Source organism: Lactuca serriola, chromosome 2 (genome assembly GCF_051521515.1).
Source record: "Lactuca serriola cultivar US96UC23 chromosome 2, Lser_US96UC23_V15, whole genome shotgun sequence".
Lineage (NCBI taxonomy): Eukaryota > Viridiplantae > Streptophyta > Magnoliopsida > Asterales > Asteraceae > Lactuca > Lactuca serriola.
In genome coordinates this window covers 17,237,958-17,265,330 of record NC_136409.1, presented here as the reverse complement: position 1 = coordinate 17,265,330, position 27,373 = coordinate 17,237,958, and the positions used below count along the sequence as shown (strand labels likewise).

The following is a 27,373-nucleotide window of genomic DNA, read 5'->3' as shown; positions in this document are numbered from 1 at the left end:
AGTCGAAGATTATCTTGATGCTAATGATCTAGTAAAAATTGTAAATGAGACCTTATCTAAATCAGAACAACTTCGAATTTTGAAAAAGACTGAGAATTCTACATCTAATTGTCAAACTGATTTTGCTGATATTGAAGATAATTCTGATAATATTAGTGAAATTAGTGATTTAGAGGATGTAGATTGTTCTCAATTGTCTGTCATAAATGTAGCAAATTCTTTTAAAGGGAAAGAAAAATGTGAAGATTTATTCATAAAAATTGACACTGATGAACCCTCATCCTCGAAAGTTTGTGATATGGAGTTTGTGGAAATACATGATAGTCAAACCGATGATAGTGATAATGAGGAAGAAAACACAAATTCGAAGACAATTCAAAGTTCGAAAGAAATTGAAATTCCTCGAGTGGTTGTTGATCAAGTTTATTTGGATACACAAGAATTTGAGAAAATTCTTAGTGAAAAAGGTGCTCATTATCTTGAATCGAATACTGTTGTTTATCCAATCTTCAAATGCACTGATGATATTTTGTTTCCAAATCAAGTCTTCGTAACAACAGGCAATGTTGAAAATATAAAGCCTGAATTCAAAAAGTTGGTTGAGGAAGACAATAAACAAACTTCCAATGAAGGTTTCTTTTTTAATCAAAATACAGTTGAAAACAATCTTACAAAGAATTCATATATATTTCAACGTCAAAAACCAAAAAGAATATGGGTTGAAAAGTCGAAAGTTGAAAAGAAGATAGTTAACACAACTGCAAATGTGTTCATGAAGCAAGAAGGTGTTAAAACAGAAGTTAAAGCAGTCAACAAAGCAATAAAATTGAATTCAAAAGAGTTTAAAGCTCAAGTTGAAAAATTTTCAAAGGAAAATAATATTTCAAAACGTCAAGCAAGAAAAACAATTTTTTGGCAAACTATTGAGTCATTAAATATGACATCAATAAATTTTTCAAAAGGAGGAAAAAGTTTTTAGAGAAAAATCGAAGACTCAAATTTTTGAAAAGAAAAATGCTTCATTTTCAAATATTAAAACAAACGTTTCAAATGGAACAAAAACAACATTTTCAAGAAAAAGTTTTCAGAAAAAGGTTGAAAAACAGATTTCAAAATCACAAATCAATACGTCTTATCATGAATCATATCTTTCAAAACCAAAAGTGGATTATGTTCCAAGTTCAGCAAAATGTTATAATCCTTCGAAGAAACAAGCTGACAAATTCTCATATGCGAAGGGTATAACAACGAAAAGAAATATTGATCATTGGTTGGAAGGAAAGGGAAAAATGTATCAATCAAGTAAGTTTTCGAAAGAACAGATACATGAGGCGTATGACAAGTATGCAAATCCTTCAACGAATGGTAGTTCGTCATCCAAAGAATCAAACATTTCAGTTAAAGTTTGGCAGCCAGCCATAAAAGTGAAAAGCAACATATCACAAACTCAACATGCGAAGGGGTATATCAGTGAAAATTCGAACACAATAAAAACTCATATATCTGACCCTTTGAATGAAAATGTTAAATTTGTTGACAGTTTCAAAACAAGAGTTTGTGATTGGGTTAATGGTTGTACTTTACAATTGAAAAAGACATCTAATATGAATGGACCCAACAAGTTTTGGGTACCTAAAATTTTTCAATAATCGCAGGTACTTTGTGACGAACAATATGATAACAAGTGGTATATAGATAGTGGTTTCTCACGTCACATGACTGGGAAGAAGGAAAACTTACGAGATTTTTGACGTCTAGAGAATGGTGGAGTGGTTAAGTTTGGCAATAATCACAAGTGCAAAGTCAAAGGTTATGGAAAGATAACAAATAGAACATTCACTATTAATCGAGTTGCATTTGTCGAAGGCTTAAAAAATAATTTGATAAGTGTTTCACAACTTGTTGTGGGCACTGGAAATCAAGTTCTTTTTAATGAAGAAGGCAGTGTCATTTCGAAGGTTGAGATAAATGAAGTTTTACTCAAGTCAAAACGAGAAGGTGATATGTTTACATTGGATATTGTTCTCATTGTTGGCAAACCCGTTGTGTGTTTACTTTCGAAGGCTGCTGCCAATGTTAGCTGGTTATGGCACAGGAGGTTATCACATCTCAATTTTCGAAACATCAACAAACTTGTTGTACAAGAACTGGTAAGAGGTTTACCCATTCTTAAATATGATAATGACAGTTTGTGTGCAACATGCGAAGTAGGAAAACAACACAAACAAGGTCATCCAATCACAATAGATTCGAAGATTGTTGAACCTCTCGAACTTTTGCATATTGATTTATGTGGTCCTTCGACAGTTGCTACTCTTAACAAGAAAAGGTACATTCTAGTTATTGTGGATGATTTTTCAAGATTTACGTGGGTTTATTTTCTCAGGTTAAAATCCGAAGTTCCACAAATGATGATTGATTTTATCAAGAAAATGGAAATTTCATTGAAGAAGCCAGTTCGAAAAATTAAAAGTGATCATGGAACTGAATTCAAAAATCGGGTTTTAGATTCGTTTTTGGTAGAGAAAGGCATTTCACATAATTTTTCATCTCCATATACACCACAACAAAATGGTGTAGTTGAACGAAGAAATCGATCATTATGTGAAGCTGCAAGAACAATGTTGGCATATTCGAATTTACCTCAATATCTTTAGGCTGAAGCCGTTTCGACTGCTTGTTTTACTCAGAATAGATCATTCATTCATAGACGGTTTAATGTTACTCCTTATGAAATCATCAATAATCGAAAACCTAATGTCAAAATTTTCCATGTTTTTGGATGCAGGTGTTTCATAAGAATCTTAAGGATAATCTTTCAAAGTTTCAAACAAAAGCTAATGAAGGAATTTTCTTGGGATATTCACACAATTCTGTTGCTTATAGAGTGTTAAATAAGCGAACTCGCAAAGTGGAAGAAACTTTTAATTTGACATTCGATGATCATTAATGAGCCAATTGAAATGGATGATGCTAATTATGAATCGATTTTTGGTATTTCAGATCAAGCAATTGAAGCAGAGAATAATGCACCGGATAATCAACAATCAGAAAATTCGAAGCATGACAATGATATCACAAATGAACTAACTAGTGGTCCAGTCGAGGGGGAGCACTTGGATTCGAACAGTTTTGTTGAGGGGGAACATTCTTGCAAAAGTGATAACATGTCAACCAATGTTAATGTTGAGGGGGAGCCAATAATTGAAGAAGAGCCAATTATCGAAGAGGAGATAAATATCGAAGCCGAGCCAATACACGAAGAGGAGCCAATACTTGAGACGAATGTCATTCTTGAAGAAGAACATTTCGATGATGCTGAGGATGCAAGTTCCATAAATGGATCAGAAAATGATGCGATGTTTGAAGATGCACCTTTGGATTTTGATCCTGATTATCCACCATTAGATAAATGGACAAGAAATCATCCAAAAGAACAAATACTTGGAGATCCACAAGAGGGAGTATTAACAAGGGCTCAACTTCATGCACGGAATGAGGTATTAAATACTCATCAAGAGTTGTGCATGTTTAATGTTTTTATTTCCAAAATTGAACCAAAGACAGTTAAGGTTGCAATGGAACACTCTGATTGAGTTGTTGCTATGCAAGCTGAATTGTCTGAATTTGAAAGAAACAAAGTTTGGAGATTAATTCCTAAACCTGTTGATGTTTCTATTGTTGGACTTAAATGGATTTTTAAAAACAAAACTGACAAGGATGGAAACATTATTCGAAATAAGGCCAGACTTGTTGTTAAAGGATATTCTCAACAAGAAGGAATTGATTATGAAGAAACATTTGCCCCTGTCGCGAGACTCGAGGCTGTTCGTATTTTTCTGGCTTATGCAGCTCATAAAGATTTCGACGTTTATCAAATGGATGTAAAGTGTGCATTCCTAAATGGCGAACTCGAAGAAACGGTATATGTTGAACAACCTCCAGGTTTTATAAATACCGAACATCCTGATCATGTTTATATTTTAGATAAAGTTGTGTATGGGTTAAAACAAGCACCAAGAGCATGGTATGCAACTTTAACATCATTTTTTAAACAATCTAAATTTAAACAAGGATCAGTTGATCCTACTTTATTTCGAAAGAAAATTGGGAATCACCTGATGCTTGTTCAAATTTATGTTGATGATATAATTTTTGGCTCTACTGACCCTGCTTTATCCAAAGAATTCGAAGACTTGATGAAAAGCAAATTCGAAATGAGTATGATGGGCAAAATTAATAACTTTTTGGGTTTGAATATTCGTCAAAACAGGGAAGGCATCTTCATTAATCAGGAGAAATATACGAAGAATTTGTTAGAAAAGTTTGGAATGACGAATAGCACAAGGTTACGAATACCATTGGCAACGGGCATAAAGCTAACTCCTTCGTTAGATAAATCTGCTGTTGATATCACTTTGTATCGAAGCATGATAGGGTCTTTATTGTACTTAACTGCAAGTAGACCTGATATTATGTTTTCTGTTTGTAATTGTGCAAGGTATCAATCGAATCCACGTGAACCACATCTAACAACAGTGAAGAATGTTTTTCGATATCTAAAAGGCACTACTTCGTTAGGTTTGTGGTATCCTTCGAAAACAGGGTTCTTTGTACAAGCATATTCAGATGCGGATCTTGGAGGATGCAGTCTTGATCGAAAAAGCACAACTGGTGGATGTCAATTACTAGATGGAAAATTGGTCAGTTGGCAATCGAAGAAGCAAACATGTGTTTCGATATCTACGGCCGAGGCTGAATATGTTGCTGCAGCTACGTGTACATCACAAATAATTTGGATTCAAAGTCAATTACGTGATTATGCTATTAATATGAAAAAGATTCCTTTATATTGTGATTCACAAAGTGCAATAAGAATTTGTCATAATCCTGTGCAGCATTCGAAGACTAAGCACATTGCTCTCCGATATCATTTCATCAAAGATCATGTTGAAGAAGGAAATATTGAAGTTCATTTTATGAAAACAACGGAGCAGTTGGCAGATATTTTTACAAAGGCACTGGATGAAAAATCATTTCTTCGTATCTTAGAAGGATTGGGTATGCTTGATAGAAATTCACTCACAAGTGATAAAAGCGAAGGGTGATAGACTCATGAATACAGTGTTTCTTGTACTTTGATTTCGAGAAGACAAACTGGAGGAACAATAAATTTTGGGAACGAGATGATTGAAGGACGATTCGTGAAGGAGAATGCAAAGTCAAGAAGGACTGGGAAATCGATGTTTGCAAAAGAATGAAAACTCGATTTTGGAGTTGTTGATGTTAATTTTGCGAAAGTATCTCAATTGTGTTCGCATCTACAGAATGCGAAGAGAATTTAATGGTGATATTCAGTTCGCATTTGTTGAAGAAAATTTTGTGATTGATTTGTGCAAGTTCGCATCTGGGTAGTTCGCATTCTTTGAAGTTCACATATGAGATTGTGAAATAGTTCGCATTTTGGAAGACAAACAGAAAGTTTGTTCAGTTCGCATTTAGATCACAATCAATTTCACATATTTGTTTAGTTGGTGATATTGGCTGAAAGATGCGAAGGGTATGTGGATTAAAATACGAAGGGTTCGCATTTATGGATTGGATTTCGCATTTTGTGATAAAGTTGATTTGTTGATGCGAAGAATGATTTGGTGAACTGCCGGACAGAGTGATGAAGAACAAAGTTTTTTTTTTTGGGTTGAATGTACGAAGCGAATAAAGTTGATTCAGAGGGACGATTAAGAGGTTACTGTACATTCAGAGTCTTCGTATGCTTCGCATTCGTATGTTTGGGTGAAAAATATTTGTGTGTTTTGTGTCTAAATGTACGAAACGTTCATATCTTAAAATATATATATATATATATATATATATATATATATATATATATATATATATATATATTGTTATGTTCTTAATTTTGAAAAATCAAAAATCCAAAAAGATTTTATTTTGTTATGTTCTTAATTTTGAAAAATTAAAAATCCAAAAAGATTTTATTTTGTTTTCTTTGTTCTTTCAATTTTGTGTGCTGAGAATTTAATACAGGGCTAAAATGCTAAGAATTCAGGGCTAACATGCGAAGTGTTCAGGGCTAACATGCGAAGTGTTCAGGGCTAAAATGCAAAGAGTTCATGCTAAAATGCGAAGAGTTCATATTTGCGTCTTCTAAGGGAAGGTATGATTTTGATAAATTGTGTACTAGTTAGGACGTCCCTAGAAGCATGTTGCTGCATGTTGCCTCAAGCCTCATATGACTCTATGTGTGGGAAATGAAAGTCTTGATGAAATTTTCTCATGAAAATTTCTTCCCAACAAGGCTTGTATTCGCATTAGTCAACAAGAGCTACCTTACTCTTCTCAAATGAGTTAAGAGTTTTCTGTTTTGTCCATTATAACAGAGGTACACTTCGATTCTTATCCAATCTTTTTATACCAAACAATTCTTTTAATCCAAAATTTTTTTAAGAGATTTGTCCTTGAAGTCTTTGATCAAACCAATCAAAACTTAGACAAGTCACAATTCTGTGTTTATGATCTAACATCATGAGTCCGTGATGGTGGTGAAACCCAAATATCGTAAACCTTAAGGAATTGACAGGGAACTATGTTCCAAAACTTACGAAACATTTGTTTCTGTACCTTCTATACTCAAAATCATATTCATTCTTTTGAGTGGTCTTAATCAAACATTCGAAAGCCACGATGTTTGTTCCCAGCAAGATCCAGCATAAAAATTTTTTATGAATATGATTTCTGTGTGAGTATATTTTGAAAATCCTAGTCACTTTGAATATCATTCAAAACCAATTTGTCACTGACTACATTGGTCACACAAATAATTTCATTTACAATTTCTCACCTTATGTTAAGGCTGATATGTAATGAAATTTTCGAAGCCACCCTTGTGTCCTATAAAAGAAACCCTTCGAAACTTCTCTACAAGTTATCGATTGTAATTCACGGGAAACCAAGCAAGCTGTTAATTATCTCTCTTGATAATTTTCGAAGAAATCTTTGCCCGGGATTCAATTGTTTTGTGTCAAATTAAATTTTTGACATCACAGATTTCAAAAAAAAAAATTATTTTGATTCTTCTCTAATTTTTTGGAACACAGCACACACGAAATCCTTGAGGTTTGAGTATTACCAACTCAATCTGATGATTTCAAATCTCTGGCATATGACTTCGTTTTTTAACCCAAAAGCGAATGAGCCTTACCTCTATTCGAAGGAATCTGACGGTTATACTTCTATTGGGGAATATCAAACAGTTTTGTTTCTTGGTGATGTATGGCTGTGTGATTTCGAAGGCATCTGGCATATGATTTCGAAGACTTGTATTTGCAGAATGTTTCTTCGATTATTTCTCAAGAAATCCTGTCTCAAAAATTTTCTCAATTCAAAGCCATCTTACACAAGCATTTGGTTCCACTACTTCGCATTTCGAAGCCTTTTACCAATTGTCTCGTATGCCCCTCCTCTTTTCACAGGGGTGCAAGGGGGAGAAAAGATTGATTATACAAAGGCTGGGGAACAAATGAAGAAAACTGAAGATATGAAGGTAGTTGGAAAAGTATACTCTTCGAAAGTAGTAATACTTGTGTTGAGTTTGGGAAGAACTGTAAGAAACGAAGAATCGATTTCATTCGTTTTGGGTTAGATTAAAAAGAGAAGAATAGATGTTTGGAGTCGTAATGATTTTGATCGTTGATTTACGAAGGGTTCCTGTGTTTGTGATTTTGATACGAAGAACTGAGTTTACACCAAAAAGCGAAGAATTGGTTTGGGTTACTAATTTTTGAAGACTAAGTTGGTGTTGGTTTGGGAAGAGTTTGGATTGTGAAGATACGAAGAGATGTTTTGATTTGTTACGAAGGGTTGTTTGTGACTTCATACGAAAGGTCTATGATTGAACGAAGAGAGTTACTGTTCATATATCAGTCTTCGTATGCTTCGCATTCGTGTGTTTGAAAAAAAATATTGGGAAGACGATTTTCATACGAAGAGGAGAAAGAAAGAACAAGTATTCGTATCTTTTGCTTAATGTCTTCGTATGTTTGGAATGAAGAATAATTTTTTTTTCGGATGGTTGTTAATTTTGAATGGTTGATTTACGAAGTCTGGGAAGTTTTGGAATAAAATTCGAAGGTTATATGGATGAAGTGAAAAACGAAGAGTTTGGAGTCCAAATTCGAAGGGTACAAAGTTGTTTTGGATTTAAACGAAGGGTTATTTTTTTAAGGGAGAAAGAAAGGGTCTTCATACGAAGGGTTGAAAGAAAATGACTGAATATACGAAGGGTGTGTATTGGAAATTCTTACGAGGGAAGTTACTGTTCACTATTAACTCTTCGTATGCTTCGTTTTAGTATAATTGGGAAAAACAAAGGCAGCAAGAACGAAGGGTTTAAAAGCGAAGGGTTATATTTTTGGGTGTATTTTTCGAAGGGTATACATTTACGAAAAGGAGAGAGAAAGTATCCTACTCTTCGTATGTTTGTGAAAAAGGGCAGAATTTTCAAAAAAGGTCCCTAAGGCATCGACATATTTGTACCAATGGCATCAACAATGTAGAAGATCAGAAAGAGATAAAGAAAGTTATCTCGTGGTATGTGGAAATCCGAAGAATGCTGATGTATGCCGTTCAATCACTGACGGCTTGAAGACTTCGACCTTGATTCCAAAGGGGGAGATTGTTAGGACTTAAATGTTGTAATAAGTCGAAGAGTCAGTTAGATTGTTACGAAGGATATTATGTCTTCGTAAGGAGGAGTCTTCGGATGTAATGTTATTAGTACTAAGGCATTATAACGAGTAGTCTTAATGTCTAGTCCTTAGTACTGTTATGCTTTTGTTTACCTATAAATAGGGGTCTGTACTAAGTGATGTAAAAGGACTTTCTTTCAGTCTTTACAAATTAATCATTGTAATCTGTAAACTCAAAAGCATAATACGAGCTGAACAAAGATTTTATTTACTCTCGTGTTCATTGTTATTACTATTTCTAGATTCATATTTGAATTAGATTCAAACTCGATTCCAAATCTCATCATACCCGACTTGAAAAAAAATCGGGTTACCCAATTACCCGAAAAAATTTACCCGATACCCGAAAAAATCGGGCGGGTAATTCGGGTATCGGGTATTTTCGACAGGGCTAGGGCTGGTAGTTCGGGCCAAATTAAATGAACACGAAGTGGTATTTAGACCACGACGTGTTATCGAGTTTATTTGTCAAAAATTCCATTTTTTTTCTTAAAACTTCCATTTCTTTCTAAATAAAAGTTAACCACTCAATATTTATGAACCCTACACTTGATTTTTGCTATTTTTTTAAAAGCTTAGATGGCTTTCATGATTATTACCTAAAAAATTAACTAAAAATGCAAAAAACTAAAAGAAAATCGCAAATCGAACTCAGGTTGCCTCCCGATAAGCGCTTCTTTTTGTTGGAGTCGTGAGCCAGACTCTGTGCCGTCTCACGTTGAATCTTTAGGATTTTCAATCAGCAATTGCACCTTTTGTTCCTTCCAACGCTTCTTGTACGCTTGCAGCCTCCTAATATGATCCTTTTTAGAATTCTCCTTTTTAACCTTAGCATCACCCTCTTCAAGCTTTCTTTTCACTCCCTTATTTGCTACAAGTTTCGGTTGCTCTTTTTCTTCACTTTTTAGTTTAATAGTGGAAACCTTCTCATCAACAAAGGTTAGCAGTTCCAAAACTTGGGTATCTTCTTCTTCATCACTCGATACCATATCTTCGTCACTTTCCTCGCTTACTAAAGACGTTGGAGTTTTATACGCAAAGACTTCAAAACTATTAGAATAGATGCTCTTGGCTTAGTACGCTTGACTTGTTGAATTGACTGAATTTCTTCTTCGATTAATTTTTCCAACTCTTCAAGCTCGTTTTCTTCATCAATGTTAAAAACTTCTCCTTGAGCATAATTATTTTGAAATCCATTTGTCACTCCAAAAGTAACTTCTTCATCTCCAACTCTCAACGTAAGCTTAAACTCACGAATGTCTACCAAGGCTCGAGCAGTATTGAGTAAAGGTTGTCCAAGTATTATTGGGACATTTTATCTTCTTTCATATCCAATACGCAAAAATCAATTGGAAAAACAAATTTCCCATTTTTTACCAATATGTCCTCAACTATACATCGAGGATGAGTCACTGAACGATTAGTCATGTGAATGGTCATTCTAGTAGCCTTCAAATCCTAAAGATTTAGCTTTTGATATAACGATGGTGGTTGTTGAGACCAACAAAATTAATAACCCTAATCTTTTACACTAGAATAGTGTATAGTTGTAAAGGGGTCGAATCTGCAGAGATTGGTTCAATTTTATAACTCTATGAAAAACTCTTTGTAAAAAAAAATAATAATAATAAAAATAAAAAATAAACTTGTGTTTTATAATAAAAGTAAAAATGAGGGTTATAGTCTTTTGAAATACTTAAATTAAAACTAGAATTAAACTAAAACTTAAATGGACAATTCAACAAAAACAAGAATTTGATGCAAAATCAATATGAGAAAAAGTGGTTGACTTAAGGTTTCCTCATTTGAACATTTGGTGAATATATAATTAGAATCCAATTGTGCAATACTTGTTTTAAACCTTTAATTTGGCTATAGTAATCCAAGAAGCTTGAGATTACCTAGACTTTTCTTAGTTGTTAAAATTGTTAGAGAAGCTCATAACAATTTGTCACACCCCCAAACCAGAACGGCGGAAACGTCTGGGGGCGGATGACTTCATGTACAATATCATAACAATTGAATATGAATGAAACATAGCAACCAAACATCATACATTACAATATACCAACATTCATTGTTTTACAAATTGTACTTGTTTAACGATTACAAAAATAACATAAAGTATGGTTGCTCAAAAGGTAGTAAAATAATCTTGATCCAAGGCTCGAGTAACTGTTCACTGAGTCCTTGAGAATACAAGTGTCACACCCCCAAATCGGATTGGCGGAAACATCCAGGGGTGGAGGACGTCATGTACGGGATCATAACAATGCATAATAGTAAAACAAGCAACAACATTCATTGCATTAATAGAATAGTTAAATACATGTGTGTTCTTTGTACAGTTTGCAAGACACCAAAAATGTATAATCAGAAATAAAAGACGAGTCTTGAATATGCTCCGTCTTCTCAAAATCTGCTAGTGTACCTGTCTACTGGTTTCCTGAGAATACAAGTTATTTTGAAAGAGAGTATCAACATTTAAGTTGGTGAGTTCATAAGTATTTTAGTGTCAAGTGTTTGCATTTGTATCATAAAATGTTTGTATTCCTCCCAGAAAATCCTATATTTTCTGCTTAAATGAAAAAAGTAGTCTTTTTCCCAAGACCAAACTATTCGTATGTTTTGTTCTTTTTGAAAATAGTGTAAAGTGTATATTTGTACTTGAAATAGTATAAACTGTATTGTTTTCCGTAATTATGAACTATCTTTACTAGAAAAATAGTATGCATATCTCATATAAATGAATGTAAAGGAAAATAATGAAGATGTATAGTACTTTTGTATAAAATACACTACTAATGCATTAACTACATTTAAAACCAAACTGGTTAATTTAGGTTTAAAATGTGATAAGGTTGTAACAATACTTGATAGACTAGTATAAGACACGATGTTCTTTAGACGTCAAAAATGGTATGACATTTGTTACCCCTTGGCCTGCAGGCCAAACTGTAGCTAACAGTCAGGATGTGGGATTGTCGGTCCCGTATAGATCTATACACAAACTCATGCTCTCCCTCCAGGAGACTCTAGTTACAAAACGTGACATAGCAAGTATATTGCTATGCCATGAAGTAGCTCACATTTTAGTTATCTTTTTCTTGTTATAGTATGTAAGTTTCTTCTCATTCTAGTATTTGAGTAGTATACTTTTGTATTAAGTAGTAGTAGTATGAATGTACTGACTCATGTATATTTCTCTGTTCTAGAAAATAGTAAGTATTGATCCTCTAAACTATACCCATTAAAGTTTACTAGTATGTTTGTATAGGGTTCGGTGTACCATATACACGGACCACAAGAGTTTGAAGTATCTGATGGATCAGACCAACCTGAACATGAGCCAGAGGAGATGGTTGGATGTGGTAAAGAATTATGACTGTGAGATCCTGTACCACCCGGGCAAGGCTAACGTAGTAGCCGATGCTTTGAGCCGCAAGGCGGAGAGTGCCCCGATTCGAGATATATGCATGATGATGACGGTGATGACTCCGATATTGGATACCATCCGAGAGGCCCAGGCAGAGGCTGTGAGACCGGAGAACCGTAAGAGAGAGCAGGTGATTGGGCAGGTATCCGAGTTTGTTACCGATAGCCGAGGGCTTATGACCTTTCACAATCGGATATGGGTGTCGTTTATGGGCGGGGCACATAACATATTGATGGATGAGGCGCACAGATCGAGATTATCGATCCATCCCGAGGCCACTAAGATGTATTTGGACCTGAATAGAGATTACGGGTGGCCCTACATGAAGAGGGATGTTGCATGGGTAGTAGAGAGGTGCTTGACCTGTCGCCGGGTTAAGGCCGAGCACCAGCATTCGCGTGGAAAGTTGCAGCCACTAGAGGTTCCCCAGTGGAAGTGGGAACATATTTCTATGGATTTCATCACCAAATTGTTGAGGACCGCGAGGGATGTTGGTGCACTTTGGGTGATTGTGGATCGACTGACAAAGAGCGCTCACTTCCTTACTATTAGTGTGGGCTCTTATGCAGAGAGGCTGGCAGAGATATATGTGAGGGAGGTGGTGTCACGGCATGGGGTGCCGATCTTAATTGTGTCAGACCGAGATGTACGTTTCACTTCCAGGTTCTGGAAGAAGTTTCATGAGGAGTTGGGTACGAGGTTGCACTTGAGTACCGCTTATCACCTACAAGCAGACGGACTGAGTGAGCGGACGATACAGACGCTTGAGGACATGCTTCGAGCATGTGTCATGGACTTCCGTGGAAGTTGGGATACATACCTACCTTTGGCTGAGATTTCCTACAACAACAACCACCACTCAAGTATTGGTATGCCTCCCTTTGAGTTGTTATATGGGAGGAGGTGTAGGACCCCCATCTGTTGGGGAGAGGTGGGACAACGAGTGATGGGTAGCACTGAGATAGTGCTTAAGACGACTGAGCAGATTCAGCAGGTCAGACAGAGGTTACTGACAGCCCAGATTCGCCAGAAGAGTTACGCGGATAGGCGACGATCTGAGCTTGAGTTCCAAGTTGGAGACCTTGTACTCCTGAAGGTATCTCCTTGGAAGGGAGTGATCCGATTCAGGAAGAGGGGAAAGTTGGGACCCCGATACATTGGACCTTTCAGGGTGATCGCTAGGGTGGGTAAGGTAGCATACCGTTTGGAGCTACCCGAGGAGTTGATTCAAATCCATGATACCTTCCACGTATCCCAGTTAAGGAAGTGTGTGGCCGATGAGACAGCAGTGGTACCACTAGAGGACATTTAGGTGGACACGAGCCTGAATTACATTAAGAGGCCGATTGCGATCTTGGATTGGAAGATCAAGGTTTTGAGGAATAAAGAGGTGCCTCTGGTTCAGGTCCAGTGGCAACATCGAAGAGGGTTCGAGCTGACTTGGGAGTCGGAGTCGGAGATGCGGGAGCAGCATCCGGAGTTATTTGCGGCTTGAGACTTCGAGGGTGAAGTCTGATTCTAGTGGGGGAGAATTGTAACACCCCGATATTTAGGAATATCTCTCTAACCCTTCTTCTTTTTCAAAGTTGTCAAATTTAGCCCAAAAAGAAAAGTGTAGCAAATGAGTACACTGGGCGTACTAAAGAGTACGATGCGCGTACTCATGAGCGTGCATTGGATGTGGACTCTACCCAGTACGCTGGGCGTAGTGGGTCTAGACTCAAAACCCTAAATGAGGCATGAGCACTATAAAAGGAATGTTATGGCCTTCACCTTAGCCACCATTTTCAGAGAGTGAAACCCAAAGAGAGAGCTAACCTTCGTTTTAAGCCTGTGTGCGTGCTTTTGAGCTTGAAAGTTTCATTGTGTGTTTGTGAAGAAGAAGAGAGGGCCATTGTGGAAGCTAGAGTTGGAGTGCAAGCTTTGGATATGAGCTTTACAGAGGTTGGAGCACCACTTGGAGGTAAAAAGCTCAAAAATTTCTTCATCATTTTGGATTTGTGCATTATGGACCAATTTTTTAGGGTTTTGTCCAAAGATGGAGACTTTATAAGTAAATGGTCTCCATAAGCCTTGATCTACCCCATTTCAGTATAAAATGTGTTGTAGATCCATAAAAACCCAATCTTGATCGTTAATCTTGAGTCATGCATGAGTTAAGGTCTTAATGAGAAAAGAGGATAAGAGTTTGGAGTGATTGGTGACCTTTACAGCCATGCAAAGGCTTAAAGGTTTCGACTTTATGGGTTAAGAGGCATTAGAAGGGCTAGATCTGGAATATGAGTTTGTGTCTTAGCCGATTCATACCAAAACCATTAAGAGCATGAAACTAGGACTTACGCTGGGTGTAAATCCCAGAACGCGCCGCGTAAGGGTCGAGATCCCCGATTCTGGATAGCCGGAGTAAGCCCCCCGTACAGAGTTGGTACGCCCCGCGTACTGCCTTCTGTTGACTTTCGTTGACTTTTAGGGTTTTGGTCAACATTTGGACCTTTGGGCCTTGGAGGGGTAAAATGGTCTTTTACCCTTCTGAGGGATTATAGGAAGGGATTAATCTAGCCTTTGAGAGCCATTATTTATTTGAGGAAATTGTTTATGTGGTTAAGCGGAGGCTAGATCAATATTTTAAGTTCAAAATTGTTTATGACATCTTGGTTTATTCCAAGATGCAGGAGGAGCACGAGGAGCATCTGAGAGAGGTTTTGGAGACCATGAGGAGGGAGAGCTTGTACGCCAAGTTCTCCAAGTGCGAGTTTTGGTTGCGCGAGGTGCAATTCCTGGGGCACCTTGTCAACCAGAATGGTATACTGGTTGACCCGGCCAAGATAGAGGCCGTGATGAGATGGGAGGTTCCGAAGTCTCCATCTGAGATTCAGAGTTTCCTGGGTTTAGCAGGCTACTATCGGAGATTCATTTAGGACTTCTCCAAGATAGTCGTACCCCTGACACGGTTGACTAAGAAAGTTGTGGTCTTTCGATGGGGGCCTGAGCAGCAGGCAGCGTTCGAGGTTCTGAGACAGAGATTGTGTGAGGCGTCAATCTTAGCTTTGCCCGAGGGCGTAGAGGATTTTGTGGTATATTGTGACGCGTCCATTTCGGGGTTGGGCGCGGTACTGATGCAGAGAGGGCACGTCATTGCCTACGCTTCGAGGCAGCTGAAGCCTCACGAGGCGAACTACCCGACGCATGATTTAGAGTTGGGGGCGGTGGTCTTTGCCCTCAAGATTTGGCGACATTACCTATACGGGGTTCGGTGTACCATTTACACGGACCACAAGAGTTTGAGGTACCTCATGGATCAACCGAATTTGAACATGAGGCAGCGTCGGTGGCTTGATGTGGTGAAGGATTATGATTGTGAGATCCTTTACCAACCGGGGAAGGCCAATGTGGTGGCCGATGCGCTTAGCCGTAAGGCGACGCCGATCAGGGATATTTGCATGCGGATGACAGTGGTGACTCCGCTTTTGGAGCGGATTCAGGAGGCCCAGCAGGAGGCCCTGAAGGCGGAACATCGGAAGAGTGAGCGCATAGTGGGTTAGGTTTCCTCCTTCGACTATGACAGCAGGGGATTATTGACATTACACCGCAGGGTGTGGGTGCCATACCTCAGAGGCATGCGCCAGATCTTGATGGAGGAGGCGCACAAATCCCGATTCTCCATTCATCCCGGGGCGACAAAGATGTATAGGGATCTTCGTCTGGACTATTGGTGGCCCTGCATGAAGCGGGATCTGGATTGGTACATCGAGCGGTGCTTGACCTGCAGGAAGGTCGAGGCCGAGCATCAGAGACCGTACGGAAAGATGCATCCGTTGGATATCCCGTTGTGGAAATGGGAAGATATTACGATGGATTTTATCACGAAGCTTCCCAGGACCGCACGAGGAGTGGATTCTATATCGGTCATCGTGGATCGATTGACCAAGAGCGCCCATTTTATCCCGATTCAGAAGAGCATCTCGGCCGAGAAGTTGGTCGACATCTATATCAGGGAGATAGTGGCGCGGTACGGGGTGCCAGTATTAATGGTTTTCAGACAGAGGTGTGTGTTTTACTTCCAGGTTTTGGAAGAAGTTTCATGATGAGCTCGGCACTCATCTGCATTTTAGCACTGCCTTTCACCTGCAGACGGATGGTCAGAGTGAGCAGACCATCCAGACTCTTGAGGATATGTTGTGGGCATGTGTGTTAGATTTCGGTGGTAGTTGTGATACCTATCTTCCTTTAGCTGAGTTCTCATACAACAACAACTACCACGTGAGTATTGACCGTCCTCCCTTCGAGATGTTGTACGGACGGAGATGCAGGACCCCGATATGTTGGGGAGAGGTTGGCCAGAGGGTCATGGGAAGCACTGAAGTGGTGCTCCAGACGACAGAGAAGATTCAGCAGGTCTGGAGCAGGCTTCAGACTACTCAGAGTCGGCAGAAAAGTTATGCCGACAAGCGCCGTTCAGACTTGGAATTCCAAGTCGGGGATATGGTTCTTCTGAAGGTGTCGTCATGGAAAGGCGTCATCCGATTCAGAAAGAGAGGAAATTTAGGCCCAAGGTACATCGGGCCATTCAGGGTTGTAGCCCGGGTGGGAAGGTGGTGTATAGGTTGGACCTGCCAGCCGAACTCAGCCAGATCCACATCACTTTCCACGTCTCTCAGTTGCGGAAGTGTTTGGTGGACGACTCGGCAGTGGTGCCTTTGGAGGATATTCAGGTCGATGACAGCCTGAATTACATCGAACGGCCTGTGGCAATCCTCGACAAGAAGTCGAAGGATCTGAGGAACAAAAGGGTGGAACTCGTGAAGGTGCAATGGCAGCATTGGAAGGGATCGGAGTGGACTTGGGAGCCGGTGGAAGAGATGATGGAGCACTACCCTGAGCTGTTTCAGGATCGAGCAGCAGACTTCGAGGATGAAGTCTAAGATAAGTGGGGGAGATTTGTAGCACCTGGTTCCCAGTACATACTCCTTGTAACTAATATTTTTAAAATAATGCATTTTTGGTCTTGGACTCGGCGAGTTGATGGACCAACTCGCCGAGTAGGAGCGGGATAAGACGCGGGGACTGAATTTTGGACTCGGCGTGTAAACCCTGTTTGGGCAAAAACCCTAATTCGGGTGTTTTCACCCTATTTAAACGCTCTAACTTGGCCTCCTTTGTCCCTAACACTTCCAGAGAGCTAAAGAGCGAAACCCTAGCCCCTTTTTGTCCTTGTGAGTGATTTTGGCCTTGTGAAGGAAGTTTGAAGCTTAAGAGAAGAAGAAGGAGGTGGAGGAGTGCAAGGAGGGGAAGTAGATCCAACATCTACCCTGCAAGAGGCTTCCATTCAGGTAGAAAAGTTCCTACCTTGATCACTAGTTCATTAGATCCCCTTTTTGTCCATAAAATGGTGGTTTTCAAGCCCTAAAACACCATACTCCTTGTGTTTGTGCTTAATGATCCGAAAGGACTTTAGATCTAGACTATATGGACGTACTAGGAGTATAAAGTCTCTATGGTTGGAGTGATTGAGGTCCCCATTTAGTGTATGACCTCATAAAAGCTTGGATTTTCCTTTTGGAGCTTGTAGGGCCATGCATGCACGTAAAGTTTGCAACTTTACGTGATAAGCATGCCCTAGGAACATAGATCTATGGTTTGGAAGCGTTGCATGTCTCATATTTGGTCTGTATGGGAAGTGGGTTGAAGGGACTCGGCGAGTCCCAAAGCGGAACTCGGCGAGTTTTATGAAGATGGCCTTAGACTCGGCGAGTTGGAGGAACAACTCGGCGAGTTCTATGAAGATTGCCTGGTACTCGACGAGTTGTTCTTCAAACTCGGCGAGTCAGATGAACTGTTACTGAGTGAGAGGGGTTTAATTGTTGGAAGTCCAACCCTTCGTATCTACACGCGGAATTAGCAATTTAGCGTGTAGAAGTAGTCCCAGAAACCCAAATCCTCAAAAAAATGCTCTGGTGAGGATTTGGAGTGAGCAGGAGATCTGCTCGTGGGGACTCGGCGAGTTGTTCCTGGACTCGGCGAGTCGGATCACGAGTCGGTTCAATCATCCCAAGTAGTGAGTTAAGGGTGAATCAGTGAGTGGGAAGAAGGACTTGTCGAGTAGGACCGGGTTAGTAGGAGAAGGAATCGGCGAGTCCAGTCAACTGGACGTTGACTTTGACCAAGGAGTTGACCTTGGACCAAGGGAGGGTCAGTCATTTGACCTAAGGGTATTTATGAGTGACTAATCTATGTTCATGATTTATAGCCAGAGGATTACCGGTTCAGCAGTCAGGCGCTCAGCAAGCAGACTTTCAGCAGCTACTTTCGAGGTAAGTTACCTTCCAGTAGCAGTGGGTCTACGACCACAATGTCGGCCCACTAGTAGGAGTTGTATGATTAGATGATTGTATCTGTGATATTCATCTAGGGTTGCTACCACCTGTGTTATGTTTATGTGCTTGTATGATATAATGCTATGTGCTAGTGACAGTAGGGGAGATAGTCCCCGGTTTACCGGTCGATAGGGCCAAAGGGGCAGTCATGCCCAACCATGCTAGATAGATTATGTGATATGTGTTATATGGTAGTAGTAGGGGGTGAAATAGTCCCCAACATCCGGTCGAGAGGACCGAAGGGGAGATCAGCACCCAGATATGCTAGTTAGTATCCGGTCGAGAGGACCGAAGGGGAGGCCAGCACCCAGATATGCTAGCTAATATCCGGTCGAGAGGACCGAAGGGGTAGGTCGGGCACCCAGATATGCCTGGCAATATATGTATGATATGTGGTTATATGGTATGTGGTACAGTGGGGGAACTCACTAAGCTTCGTGCTTACTGTTTTTAGTTGTTGTTTCAGGTACCACTTCAGCCAAGGGGAAGGAGCTGGCGCGGTAGCGGCATATCATACACACGCTCTTGTTTTTCCGCACTATGAGACATTCTGGGTTTTATACTCTGATATTATTATTATTTACGTTTTGGTTTACAGACACGAGACATGTTTTATTAAATGATATGGTCGAATGATATTTTGTTACAAACGTTTTGCAAATCACTTAATTAAAAATAAAAATTTTGGCCCGTATTTTGGGGCATTACATTTATTGTGATAACATTTGATACATTGAGTTTTGGGATGATTTATGTGAGATATGTTTTGTTTTAAAAATGAAAAATTGTTTTAAATTTTCACGTCATTACAGTCTTCATTAGGAAAGCTTGTTACAAGGGATTTGGGAAGATCATAGTTGTCTGAACCAGACATCTACAATGGGAGATATTCAAGTTAATTGATTTTTAAATCCTTAATATAACACCCAATATGAAATATTAAGGCTAGGACCCAACACAATATTTTATAACTTGGAAGAGGGATGCCGTAATCCAAGCTATAGGATATTTGAAGGTAGGCGAATGACGATTCATCAATTTCCACCATGAAAAATGAAGTAATTTATTAGGTTTTAGTTGGATTTGAAACTCCTAGATCTTTTGAGATTCATTGGAATTTTCAATGGCATGTTTCAATCTCGATTGTGCCCTCTCAAATTTTGTGACTGGGATGCCGAGGATCACAAAACAAGGTGTGAATAACCATGTGAATTCACTTGGTACCCTTGATATTATCACCTAATCAATGTGCCGGTTACCAACACACGCTCCACCAACGACTTGGTAAGGTACAAAGTGTGAATTTCGTGGGTTAGCACCAAATTCACATTTTCCTAAGTAACTAAGATTGTGAATTTATAAGAGGTTTAGTTACTTTATATTTATCATTATAGTTATAATGAAGGGAGAATTAGAGTCCTGTCAAACCCGTTCGGCTAACGACCCTCTACCAGTCAAGGAAGCGGCGGGTGATAGTTGACACCCATTAAACTGCCATTTTATAAGCAGTAACCTTATACCCCCTTATAGACCGGCTTCGTGAATGAGGCCTACTAACAGTAAACCTGATTTTACTCTTATACATACATATATATATATATATATATATATATATATATATATATATATATATATATAACACTATTAACTATCAATATTATCGTAACATCCCAACATTCAATCCCGAAAATATCATTTTGAATTAACAATTCCATAAACATTTTTACCAAAATATTGTCAAATAAACAACACTTCACGAAATCATATTGTTGTGTCCCAAACCATAACATCAAAAGTAATGAAAATCAGAGTATAGTCCCAAAAACTCCTTGTGGAAACCATGAGTGTGTGTGTGATGCGATGCTACACCGCTGGCTCCTTCCCCTTCGATGAAGAGGTACCTGAAACCAAAACCAAAACTGTAAGGACAAAGCTTAGTGAGTTCCCCCATCATACCACATACCATACAATATCGTCGGTATCTTTCAACCGGTAACCTTCATCGGTATCTTTCAACCGGTAACCATCATCGGTATCTTGCAACCGATAATCAACATCAGTATCTTTCAACCGGTATCCGTCATCAGTATCTTTCAACCGGTAACTGGAAACTATTTCACCCCTACCACTAGCATACAATCAACAGATATAAACATACAGTCAGGCATATCCGGGTACTGACCTACCCTTGGGTCCTAAGGACTACTGTTAGGGAAACTAATCCCTACTATACACATAACATATCATCCAGATAAATCTCATATCCAACACATAACCAGACCAAGATAATTATCACAAAGACCATTATCTTCTAAATACCCCTTTTTGGTGGGACGACATTGTGGCCTTAGACCCACCCTTACTGGAAAGGCAACCCACCTCAGTGTCGTGCAGTGTTTGAATTATCCTTGGCGCACAAGTCGACTCCCTCCGACTCCTCAATCCCTACACAACAACCTTCAAGTCAACACACAACACGTACAACCCTAAACAGGGTCAATCCAAGTCCAGTCAAAGTCAACTTCAAGTTGACCCGACTCGCCGAGTTGGGCCGTCAACTTGCCGAGTCCCTCACCCTTTACTCGTCCTCATCAATGACCTAACTCTTCGAGTTGGGCCGTCAACTCGACAAGTTACTCTCTCCTATGAACATCGCATGAACCTCATCCGACTCGCTGAGTTGTATGAACACTCGTCGAGTCCACCTTCATCTGATGAATAAGTCCTGTCCTCGACTCGCTAAGTTGATGAATAACTCGTCGAGTTCATCTCCAAACTTAAGGAGATTGCCTTGGACTCGCCGAGTCTGTTCTAGCACTCACCGAGTCCCATGAACTCCGGGTCTAAAATCACGTCCAATGCATTGGGTATCTCTTCCTGTCTGGTTACAACCCTTCTAACACTCAACTGGGTTCCTTTGACCCTCAACAGATATAGGGCTCAAAGCCTCGGACTCGTCGAGTCCAAGAACGGATTAACCGAGTCGGTCACGTCCACACTCTAAATCCTTGATTTTTGATGTACAACCTTTGATCAAAAGATAGATCCAAGCTTCTACAATCAATCTAGCACGTAAAGTTACAAACTTTACGTGCTTGCATGGGACTTTGAGCTCAAAAAGACATAAAACAAGCTCTTAAGATGCATGGGGCCTTTCATGGGTGCAAAAGCAACTCAAATCTGCCTAGTGACCCCTAAAATGATGTGATTCAGAAGCTTTAACCCCCAACCATGTTTGCAAACATGATTGGCCACCAAAAATGGCTTATAAAATCCCTAAATCTCCCCAAAGAGGGATCTGACAAATGAATGAGCAAGGTTACAACTTTTTATCTTCAATGAGCTGTAGAAGGTGCACAAACTCGGGTTCCTTTGGTCTCTACTTGCTTCCTCAAGCTTTTCTCCTTCCTTCTTAAGACCATGATATTGCCATATTTATACTTATTTTTAGGCGATATTTAAGTACATTTTTAGTAATAAATTGATAATATGTTTAGAATAATGATACTTATGAGTTTAAATTGTTATTTTCAGTCAATATAAAGGATTTTCGAAGAGAGGGACAAAAGGTGACAAAATGGGGAACATGGGAGGCTTGGAAGACAAGAAAATAATAAATTCACGATAAAAGCTCAATTCACGACGTGGCGATGAAGCCCACGACGTGGCACGGGTGTTCCAGAAGATAAACATCGCGACGCGGAGGATTTCCTTGAAGGATACGGATTGCTTGAAGCCCACGACGTGGCGCATCTGGCCCCGACGTGGCGCGGGTTTTTTGAGTATTATATAAGTCCTGATTATTACGAAAAGTGGAGCTTTTGGCAGAAGAAAAAGAGTTCCAGGAGACGTTTCAGAGCGAAAGAAAGGTTCTGAAGAGGGTTTTCAATACCAAAAGAAGTAAAGGTTTACTTTTAGAACATGTCTTTTATTAGTTTTAGTTGTGTTAGTTTAATTACTATAATGAGCAGCTGAATCTAGCTACTCTTGTTTAGCTAGATGAAGCTTTAAACTTATGAATAGTTATATGATTATGGATTGAGCTTAGTTGGTAAAAATTTGCTTGTGTTTGATTTGTATGACCTAGCATGTTATTGTTTGTTTATCTAATTGCTTATTTGCATGTTCTGTGTAGCTTAGTGACCATTAAACTGCATGAACCTGTTTACCTAATAATTTAGTGAACATTGAATTGTTAGAGCTAGGATTGACCAATCTTAGTTAGTAATTAGAATAAATAAAGTTTAGATGTGCTAGAGAACGTGAATTGTGATCATAATTGCGTTTACACAACAAATCTTACATAGCATATTTACATCTATAATTAGTTTTGTGTTTAATTATGTGTGAACATACATGGTTTGACATGAATTAGTTAAGTATTGGTAAGATAGAACTAAATTACTAATATAACTAAAAACCAACTTAGTAATCCGTAATTGTTAGCTAGCCATAAGGGAGAAGTGGATTCAAACTAAGCAAGAGTGTATTTTTACTTATTGAATTTGATTTAAGTTCATCTGATCTTGTAAAACCAGATAAAAACCCTTATTAAACTTGTTAAATAAATTAGGTTAATTTAATAGTAAGTAAATTAATTAGAACACCGTTCCCTGTGATCGACACCCGACTTACCTAAGCTATACTGTAATCTGACTAGGTACACTGCCTATAAGTGCATAGATAGTCTAAGTTTGTTAGGTTATAAATATTAAAATTAGTGGGTACTTTTGTGCACATCAAGTTTTTGGCACCGTTGCCGGGGAACGGCTTAGTTTTTAGCTTATTTATTTGCATTAAACTAATCGATCCTTCTTGTGGAGTCAAAGCCACAAAAAGTTAATTTTTCAGCAAAATAAAATAATTTTCTGTTAATCACAGAGTCCACGACGTGGCCATACACTTGCCACGACGTGGACAGCCAAATTTTTTAATTTTAGTTTGTATTTAGTTTTTCTTATTTTAGTTCAGTTTTACGTTTTTAGTTTAGCAAGTTGCAGGAGTTCATGACCAGAAGCTCAAACACACACTTGGTGCCACCACTTGAAGATCCAGAGTCTGCACTTCACAAGAAAAAGTCGCCCTTACAAGAATTGAAGTCAACCTTTTCTAGGAAGTCAGGGAAGAAGACAAGAGAGTCAAGTTCATCAGCGAAGCACAAGAGCAATATTGAGCACCTGGACCATACACCCGTGCAAACCGAGTCCGAATACGATACCGAGCCAGAATTTGAAGAACACACAAGTGAACCCGAGAACGAGACAAGGAACGAGATGGCAACAATTGAAGAAATGACCATGGGAGCATACAAGAAGCGGATCCGAGAAGATGTGGGTCCCGGTTTAGTCCAACCCGAAATTCCTGCCACTGCCACATTCGAGCTGAAGGGACACATATTGACAGCACTGAAGGACATCCCATTTTTCGGGAAGGACCATGAGGATGCTTTTAAGCATCTAGACGAAGTCAGCGACATTGCGGATTACTTCAATGTCCCAAATGTCACCAGAAATACAGTCTTGCTTAGGATGCTTCCCATCACTTTCAAAGGAGCTGCTAAGGAGTGGTTAAAAGCACTCCCACCGGGTACAATCACCACTTGGGCTCAAATGCGTGAGCAATTCCTGGACCAGTTCTGCCCGCCATCCAAGATAGCCAAACTCAAGAAGGCGATAGCCAACTTCGAGCAACAACCGGGGGAGTCACTATACGAAGCATGGGAGCGGTACAAGGGCTTACTCAGAAATTGCCCGCAACATGACCTAAATGTGCAGCAAGAGATGTCAATCTTTTATGATGGGGTCAATGTGATGACAAGACAACTCCTTGATTCTCAAGGACCGTTGACAAAGAAAAATCCAAGGGAGGTCAAGGAGCTAATTGAAGAATTCGCGAAACACTCCCGCGAATACCATAACCCGAGGCAAGACGGAAGCAAAGGCGGTGGAGGGGCCCAAACGGAAGAAATTGCAGCTGTCATGGCCATGCTAAATAACATGGATCACAGGATAACACAAATGGACCAGTTGATACATGCCATAAGAGTGGGGTGCGAGCGATGCAGTGGTCCACACTTGACCAAGGACTGCAATGTGGATGAATTTGGGAACAGAAAAGCTCAAGTGTGCTACTCTAGTGGGGATAAGCTTGATGAGGACTGGAGAAAACCAAAGAGGGAGTGGCTGCCATATGAAGAGTATAAGAAGCAAAAAGAAGAGAAGTTTAGGCAGACAGGTCGAGGCTTTTACCAAAAGGAGCAGCCACCAATTGAGAAGAAACCCGACCTAGAGACCATTTTGATGAAGTTTATGGAGGCTTCGGAAAAAAGACATGATGCCACGGATTCCGCTATCATGGAACAACAAACATTGATAAAGAACCAGCAAGCCTCCATCCATAACCTTAAAGTACAATTTGGTCAACTAGCCACTTTAGTTCATGAAAAATTGTCCCCGAAGAATCCCGAAGTAAAAGCCCAATCTCACGTAATGGCCATCGATACTGAAGAAGATACAATATCTGAGTTCCTGGAGGCGTTGGAAGAAGAACCGCAGCAGCCCAAGAAATCAAGTGCTGAACCAGGAGCGCCACGACGTAGCACTCCTCTGGCCACGACGTGGCGCAAGTCTGAACAAAAATCTTTTGAGCCTATTGCAGATTATCATCCACCTATGCCATTTCCCACCCGCACAACACTTAGTCAACTGGAGAAGGAACATTTAGAGTTTGTGAAGCATGTGAAAGGGATTCCAATTAATACTCCCTTTGTTGAGTCCTTATCCAAAGCTCCCGAGAACCAGAAATTACTGCAAGACTTGATAGATACGCGAAGGCAATTAAAGAAGCAGTCTATAGTGATTCTAAGTGAGCAAACTTCAAAAGCTGTGATGGGAGAAACACCAGAAAAGATGGGGGATCCTGGACGCCTCACTCTTCCATGCGAGTTTGGGAATAAAATGAAGGTTAATGCTTTAGCCGATTCTGGGGCTAGCATTAATCTAATGCCTTTTTCATTTTATCAAAAATTGGAGATTCAGAAGATGAAGGCTACAAGAATGAAGATTCACATGGCGAACCGATCGGTGACACAACCCCGAGGCATAGTGGAGGATATTTTGGTGAAAATTGGAAAATTTGTTTTTCCAATAGATTTTGTAGTCTTGGACATGAAAGAAGACACGGATGTTCCGATAATCCTTGGTCGGCCATTGCTTAACACTGCTGGTGCCCTTGTTGATATCCGCGAGTCCAAGCTCACTTTGAGGGTTGGGGATGAACAAGAAGTCTTCGGGATAAGAGATGACTTTCAAGAAGATAAAGAAGAGGTGTTCACAATTAATGAGGAGAATGAACTAGAAGAGCTGGAAAAGCTTATGGAAGAAGAGATAAAGGCAGTTCATCAAGACAAAAGGACAAAACCAAGGGCATCTGTTCCGTATTTGATTGAAGTCATAGCTTACAAGAGTCCGCCTTCTTGGGTGAGCAAAGAGGACGAGGAAATGACAAGTGATGAAGAGGAGGTCACTTCAAGAGTCACAAAGCCGGGGGTGAAAGAAGAGGAGAATGCTATGGAGTGCAAGGAACAAACAAAGGGCACAAAACGCAAGCTTGAAGAAGAAGGAAAGGCTAAAAAGGAGAATTCCAAGAAAGCGTATAAAAGACGAGTTCAAGCTTACAAGCAGCGGTTCAAGGAACAAAAGATCTTAATGGTGGACTCTTCCGAATATTCAACGTAGAAGGCACGGAGTCCAGCTCAAGACTCCAAGAAAAAAAAGAAGCGCTTCTCGGGAGGCAACCCGAGTTTGGTTTGCAATTTTTTCTTTTCTTTATTTTTAATTAGGAAAGACATCAATTCATCATCTAAAAACCAGTAATAAGTAGAGAATTAACTGTAGGGAACTTTAAATAATGAATGATATGCAAAGAAATTAGTCAATATGATAAATAAAATTTTGCATCTGGCAGTTTCCACGACGTGGGCATAGCCCAGCCACGTCGTGGGTTAAATTAGAATGCGCGATCTTAAGAAAGATTTAAGGTCCACGACGTGGGCATAGCCAGCCACGTCGTGGCCTTTAAAAAACAGGGGGGGACCAATTGCTTAAAACCCTTTGACCGAGAAACCTCATCCCCCACTTGGAGACTGCCGCACTCACGGGAACATCACAACCCCACAGCTAATTTCTTATTATACTTCCAATTTCTTTGCAAGATCTTGCTAATTAATCCATTTGGTATGTGTTTTATTCATTATTTTGTAATTATTTCTTCCAATTTCAAGTTTTCGTGATTAGGGTTTGAATGATTCACGAAATTGGTTGAATATAGTGGCTGATTTTAGATTGCATGACATTTAAACGTCCATATGAACAAACCCCAAGCATTATTTTTGTGGAAATCGCTTGTAAAAAAGACCGATTCAGAAACTGTGTGCGATACGGCCCACGACGTGGCATAGCCTGGCCACGTCGTGACTTCTGGCAGACCAGTTTAATATGTTTTAATGTGTTGGTTGTTTGCTGCTTTGGTTTGCTTTTGTTTGCAGAAATGGGACCACGACGAGCTGTTCAGCAGGAGGAAAACCTGATAGATGTGGCAATCATACATCCCTTATACCAGTTTCCTCAAAACATTCCCCGACCGTTGCTAACAACCTACGAGAATCGGCTTGGATGGTTATACAATCGGGAGTTTGCAATAGCCCCAATTATCGATTGGGGATGGCTTGGTGGAGTGGGAATGGTAGCGGAGTTGGAACGTTATTGGTCGAAGACTTATGTTGGAGATCAATTTTC

General features: G+C 39.6%; 1 non-coding gene across 1 annotated transcript; it reads right to left on the bottom strand.

Moving 5' to 3' along the window:
• Positions 1 to 24,235: 24,235 nt before the first annotated feature.
• On the bottom strand, positions 24,236 to 24,342 carry LOC145091116 (small nucleolar RNA R71). Its single transcript, XR_013702004.1, has one exon. It is a non-coding gene; the product is annotated as a small nucleolar RNA R71 (small nucleolar RNA).
• Positions 24,343 to 27,373: the final 3,031 nt, after the last annotated feature.